Source organism: Artemia franciscana, chromosome 15 (genome assembly GCF_032884065.1).
Source record: "Artemia franciscana chromosome 15, ASM3288406v1, whole genome shotgun sequence".
In the NCBI taxonomy this organism is placed as follows: domain Eukaryota; kingdom Metazoa; phylum Arthropoda; class Branchiopoda; order Anostraca; family Artemiidae; genus Artemia; species Artemia franciscana.
In genome coordinates, this window is record NC_088877.1 from 43,502,838 (window position 1) to 43,510,027 (window position 7,190).

Here is a 7,190-nt window from a genome sequence, read left to right on the forward strand (position 1 = left end):
TTATCATCCATCTGACAACACATACTGCTATTTGAGATGTAGCCTACAGTTTTTGAAGAATGCAACATGCCATTCATCTCAAGTTCTGAAGGCGATCACCCAACACAAGGTCAAGTCTTTGGGCATGGCAGAAATTGTAGATTGCATGAGTTGTAGCTGTTTTAATACAGGTTTGTACCTGAAAAGTCTTGACAGTGGTTCCATCATAGCACCCCACGAGCTGAGTCTTTCTTTGTATAATTGGTAGCCCATGAACCTTGACAGATTTTCTGTACCAAGTTCCTTTATGTGAAAGGATATTCTAGCTCTTTCTTTCACTTTCTCATCATAAATATGTTTAATCAGTACTTTGTGCTATTCCTTTTTTGAAGTATTTTAAAATTTCAAAAAAAAAATGTTTATTGCTGTGAGCATGAAACAGATACTAAATTTTAACTTGACAGTCTGAGAAGTTTTTGAGCTATTACCAAATAATTACTGAGAGGTAACTAACTTTCAGAAAGCATGGGTGTTGGCTTTTTAAATTGAAAGTAAGGAGCGATATTAAAACTTAAAACGAACAGAAATTATTCCGTATATGAAATGGGTTGTCCCCTCCGCAATCCCTCGCTCTTTACGCTAAAGCTTTTAATTGTTTTAAAAAGTAGAATTGTGGCAAAGAATCAAACTTTACCGCAAAGAGCAAGGGATTGCGGAGGGGACAACCCATTTCATAAACGGAGTAATTTCTGTTCGTTTTAAGTTTTAATATCGCTCCTTACTTTCAGTTTAAAAAACTAGTTTTTGTATTTAGTTTCTGAACGTTTTTGAATTAATGCATTTTTGTTTTGGCTCTCCGCATATTAATTATTAAAATGAAATTTGCATATTAATTTTTTTTTGGCTGAACGGCTTTCTCTTAGTTTTGATCAGACGATTTTGAGAAATAAGGGGTGGGGAAGCAGGCCTAGTTGCCCTCCAATTTTTCGGTTACTTAAAAAGGCAACTAGAACTTTTAATTTTTAACGAACGTTTTTATCAGTAAAAAATGTACGTAACTTAAGAATTAACTTACGTAACAAACTTATACTCTTATATTTTTTATTTATGTATATGAGGGGTTTCTCCCCTCGTTAATACCTCGCCTTTTACACTAAATCTTAAGTTTTGTCCCAATTCTTTAAGAATGACCCCTGAATCAGAAAGGCCATGGACTAAATAGTTGAAATTACTAAAAATACTTTAGCATAAAGAGCAAGGTATTTATCTCCTCCTAAATACTTCGCTCTTTATGCTAAATTATTTTTAGAACCCCTCATATGCGTAATAATCTCTGTTCGTTTTAAGTTTTAATGCTACTCCTTACTTTCAGTTGAAAAACTTTTTCGTGTTTATTTTTTCATTGTTTTTTTTTTATAGTAATGCTAGAAAATCCCACACCCTTTTCATTGAATTTCTCTTCCCCCATGACACATTCCTCCAAGAGAAGATCCTCCCACATAGCCGTCTCCCCTCAACCCCACCCCAAACCAAAAAAAAATCCCCCTGAAAACGTCTGTACACTTCCCAATAATAGGTTGCTTCAATAAACTTGTGAATGAAGAAATACCCACAATTAAAGGGGACCTCAACAATTATGTGTCAATAGCAGATAGTGGAAATAGACGTAATTTAGTATAATATCTGGTGAGGGTTAAGTTCTAATAAATCTGTTGAAATTAAAATGGTACAAAACATTGATACAAAAAAACGTAAGTTATAAAAACCACTCCACAATAAAAAAAACAAAAACAAGCAGTTTACCTTCTATAAAAAAAATGACATTTAATACTTTCTGCATAATTTTTTGCCTTTGCACTTCCAACCACTATAGTGAGTGAGTTAAAGTTTTTATTGTTAAAAAATAAAATTAGTCTTGAACCATCTTTTGGGGTTTGTCTTTTGTCACACTTTATCAAATTGTCACAATTTTTGTGACAATTTGTATAGGTAAAACCATTTTGTATGTTACCTAACTTTGTGGCATTGCTTAGTAACTATGATAGTAATGAAGAGTGAGAAATGAGGATAAAGACACACAACTTGTATATTTGTAAAAGATAGGCTATATTAACATTAAATACCATACTAGTTCTTTTAGGGGTGTAACAAGAAAACAGAAAGAAGAGATAGAAATGCATAAAAGACATTTAAAATGAGGGTTTTAAGTATAAGCAATAAAGCATTAACTATCACTGTTACTTTTTAAAAATAGTGTTTTAGTACGCTGTGTCAACTTCAGAAAAATCTCAAAAATTCACTAATCAAAATTTTACTTTTTGCAACAAAGTAGCATATTTTTCCACTTTTTAAAGTTCAATATATTTTGCTTAAATTACAGAATTCACAGTTTTATAAGAACAAGTCTATTTCTCTAGTCCACTCCCATCACATCTGTTTATTGCATGGTTGATGTCTACTTTAAAAATGTCTCATTTTCCTTTTTTTCCTGTGTTTTGTAGTTATTCATGTTTGTTTGCGTTAGTTTACTATTGCAGTTTGGAAGAAATTCATTCGGGTGTGTACTTTTCTCATGGCTCTTCACTTCGCTTCAAGATACGACCACACTCCTCCAAAAGATTTAGGTAAGTTTTGAGTTCCCACTCTTTGTCCCCAGGGTGCAATGCCGGGGTGCAATCCACTCCCATCACATCTATTTATTGCATGGTTGATACCTACCTCAATATTTTGATGAATGTTTATAATCGCCAATCCTGTCAGTTTAGAGCTCTTTGTTAGAAATTCCTCTTCTATTCATCCTAAAATATTTGGATAAAGACTCAAATCATCAGAAAAATATTAACTCTAATAAAGATGCATGTAGGTATGTACTTCAAACTAAGTATATGAGTCATACTCCTTAGAAAACAAATAATTATGTGTGTTGTTTTTGTATTTTATAGGTATAGATTGGCAATTTCAAGTTCTCATGGTTTCATGGTATGGAGATTTCTAATTATTTTTTTTTTATCTTGATATTTTCAGATATTCAATTCAAACATTTAAATTGCAATATGCTTGTTGAGCACAAAAATAAAATTTGACTCAGATTTAGCAATAATTAAGAGAATTAACCTGTAATAATTTTGACTTGTAAACAACTAATCATGGAAATATAATTGGATAGCATGTATCAAAATCAGTATAAAAGTCCTCAGCAGTATAGACAATTTTATGGACAAATATCCACAACCCCTATGCAAAAACATAAATATATTTTGTGACATCTTGGTATTGAGAAAGTGAGATATTCTGAAGTAACATTGCAGTTGCAATCTGTTTTTGTGGTTAACCCAAAGTTGAGTGAATTTCCCCTTTTTATCCTTTTATTTTTAAATGTTCGAAAAAAATCAATGCCTTTCCACTTATTCACACTGAGAATTCAGAGAACCATCAATACCAGCTAGATAAAAAAAAAAACACATGATTATTTGCCATCTATTATTAACAGTTTTTCAAAAATCTATTCTTCTTAAATGATTACTTCAACATATGAAGGCATATTTTGCCTCCTATACTTAGTTTTAAGTATATACTTATACAAATCTTTATTACAGCTTAAAGAGTATGGCCTTCATTTAATGTTTTAGGATGAACAGAGGTAATTTGTCATATAATGTAGAGCTTTAGTTACATGAAAATAGGCATTAAAGTGGCCACTATTTGCTCACCAAATTCCAAAACTTAAATTAATAATTTTTGCACTTCTGATGTATTTATTTTCTATTCTACAAATCCTCAAAAAACAACAATGCTATAAAAACAACCCTGTTCTGCAAAAAAAGCAAACCCCCAGAACCAAAACAGACAGCCAAAAATAGTAATGATATCAGTGCCATAGCAAGACAAAAACAATTTTTTGACAGTAAAAGGAATTAAACTTTTTGCTTCTGTAGCGATGGCAAAATTCTGAAATATCATTTCAACAGCCTAAAGAAGTTTAAATTTCTAGGATTTTAAATTTCCTCTCCTTGTTATTACAAAATGAAAATTTTTGCCTCCCAGTTGGTTTTTGTGGTAGTCTAAAAAGGACAGATTCTCTTGATAAACCTAATTGTAATTAAATACTTTTTGGCAGTAAATTACCTTAATTTGCACTTCAGAGCAATAAGGTCCAATGGATCTGTGTTGCTCTGTGGGTGATGATGACTGACATCTTTTACTGATCTGGATCTTGCCAGCAGCATTTCCAGTTCATGTATGACCACTTGCTATCCAGTAACTTCTTGAAAGTTATAGGTGAGGTTGCTGACACTGTAGACTCAGAGAGGGATTTCCAGTTGTTGACACTCTGTTTGGAGAAGAAGTTTTGATGCATTCTAGTGTTCATTAAGGTGATTACCTTAATTTGCACTTCAGAGCAATAAGGTCCAATGGATCTGTGTTGCTCTGAGAGTGATGATGACTGACATCTGTTACTGATCTGGATCTTGCCAGTGGTATTCCCAGTTCCTGCATGAAGTTCCACTTGTTATCCAGTTTCTTCTTGAAAGTTATAGGTGAGGTTGCTGACACTGTAGACTTGGAGAGGGAATTTCAGTTGTTGACAATTCTTTTGGAGAAGAAGTTTTGATGCATTCTAGTGTTCACATGGCATTTAGGAAGTTTCTTTGAATGGCCTCTTGTATGGGATTGGTAGGACATATTCAGGTTGAGGAGACTAGATGTGTCATTAGAGAGTTTATGGGTAAGCAGCATGTCACCTTGTCTGTGGTGGTACACCAGAGTGGGTAATTTGAATTTTTTTAGTCTTTCATTGTAGGTGAGGTCTTTCAGCCCATTTATAACCTTGGTAGCATGCCTCTGCATGCCCTCAAAAAGTATCATGTTGCCTTTATATTAGGGAGCAGCTATGCAGTTTCCAAAATCAAGGTTTGGTCTTATAATGACCTTATAAAGTTTAAGAAAGACTTTGGGTGATCTGCTTGTAATTGATCTCTTGAGTAGACCAAGTCCTTTATTAGATTTAGAAACCACATTCCTTATGTGGGAGTGGAGCTTGAGCTGATTATCAACAAGTACACCTAAGTCCCTTTCTTCATTGTGGGTTTGAAGATCAATCCTTGTTTGCTTCTCAGGATCCCACATTGAGTACACTATGTTTTCATTCTTTGGTCTAAAGCGCAAGATGCAGCATTTGCTGATGTTGAATGACAGTAGCCACTCTTCAGCCCACTTGTTGATATGGTTAATACCAGCTTGGAGGATTGCACTGTGTGCTGGACCAAAAAGCTTAGAATCATTGGCAAATAGTGTGATATTATTGCTGACCCTGGTGACTAAATCATTGATGTAAATCAAGAAGATGGTTGGGCCAAGGACTGTACTTTGTGGGACACCACTGATGATATTGCAAGGTTTGGAGTATATCTTCTGACCACCTGATCCAAACAGTCTGACCCTTTGTGTGTGTTTAGTGAGAAAACACATGAGCCAATTGACCATCATCTGGTTCAGGCCTGCAGAGAGAAGCTTTATGCAAAGCCTTCTGGGGGGGGGGGGACCTTGTTAAACACTTTGGCTAAGGAGTACACCTAAGTCCCTTTCTTCATTGTAGGTTTGAAGATCAATCCTTGGTTGCTTCTCAGGATCCCATATTGAGTACACTATGTTTTCATTCTTTGGTCCAAAGTGTGAGATACAGTATTTGCTGATGTTGAATGACAGTAGCCACTCTTCAGCCCCCTCATTGAGTGGGCTGAAATGTCATTAGTAAAATCTAACAGAGACTGCACAAAGTAACCTTGCACAGAAACCTTGTTTCAAACTTGTTTGCAAAAAGAAACAGTCTTAATAACTGAGAACTTATTGGAAACTAAACTAGCCTATTAAAAACCAATTACAAAAAAATAGCATTCATACAAACCCAAACCAGAGCAAGTGGTCCTAGCCACAAATCCATCACTACCTCAGGGGGGGGCCCCATTATCCCTCTTGCCTTGCCTCTCTCCCCTAGATTACTAGCCTAGCATAAAACTACTAAGCCTACTGTTCATAGGGTGAGTTATTTCTGTAGGCCTATGGTGTAATTGTGCACCCCTTTGAAAAAGAAGGAAATAGCCAATTGGGGGAAGTTCAAATCACTGGGATAGGGGTTCAACATGTGGGATAGACTAGAATGATTTGGAGTCTATCCTAGTAGAGACTGTTGGTTATAGGAGCTGAAGAATAAAATCTTGTGTATTGGTGTAAGAGGAAAGGTATGGGTTGTGTAAATTTTGAAGAGCAATTGCAAACTGATTACGAGCAATTACAACTGATATTGCAAACTGACGAAGAGCAATTACAACTGATATTATGGATATGAAGAATTATGTTGATGTGACAATGCAATAGAGTTCTTTTTAAAGAATAGAGGATTAGCCTAGTAGGATAAGGCAATAAGAATTTGAAAGGATAAGTGTATGTGCTTTAAAAAACATGTAATTTTTTTGTGTAACATACTCTGGCTAACCAGGGAGGCTAGATCTATGCTGATGCCATGCATTGGCTGAACTGAAGTAACATTTAAGCTAGATTTTTGCAAGCTTTGCATACCTTAATGCGCTTCTGACCTCTAAAGATTTTAACAAAGGATAGTTTTCTTAACTTCTTGATAGTATCCTTTTTAACTTTGAATGTTAACTTTAACTTTTTCTTTTAATTTAGAATTACAAACTACGCAATAACCACGAGTTAAATGAATTACGCTTTAATGTTTTGATCTTCAGTGCCATCTACTAATTCGTAAAATAAAATGGTGGTGCTCTTGTATAGTATCAACCTAAAAGCGTGTCTACAGTTTTCAGATTGTGCGAATTTGCAAAGTAAATCTGCGAATTCGATTTCTCTGCAGACTGGTTCAGTCATTTCGTTATGGCAGCATTTAGACTAAAAACTAAAGATGTTGTAGAACCAGCATATTGGCAGAATATCGTAATTTTAGACATAGGTTTTGCATTTACTTTGGGAAAAACGAGCGAGAAATCTGAAAAATAAAACCTCTCATTTGATATATGCTTAGTACCATTAATGATAATTAATTATTGATATTTTTTCGTTCCAAGACAAAGAATTATTGAAAAAATATTATTAACTAACTAGATTATAGTGCTAATTGTTTCATGAGTTAGCAGACAAAGGGCATTTGGACGAAAAGACTCTTCAGAAGCATACCATTTGGCTTATGCCTG

The 7,190-nt window shown here is 34.5% G+C and overlaps 1 protein-coding gene across 1 annotated transcript in view; it reads right to left on the bottom strand.

Moving 5' to 3' along the window:
- Positions 1 to 6,719, bottom strand: part of LOC136036509 (insulin receptor substrate 2-B-like) — a 113,559-nt gene extending 106,840 nt beyond the window's left edge. The window contains exon 1 of the mRNA XM_065718798.1: positions 6,556 to 6,719. The gene's annotated coding sequence lies outside the window, so the exon portion shown is untranslated. The remainder of the gene's footprint in view (positions 1 to 6,555) is intronic.
- Positions 6,720 to 7,190: the final 471 nt, after the last annotated feature.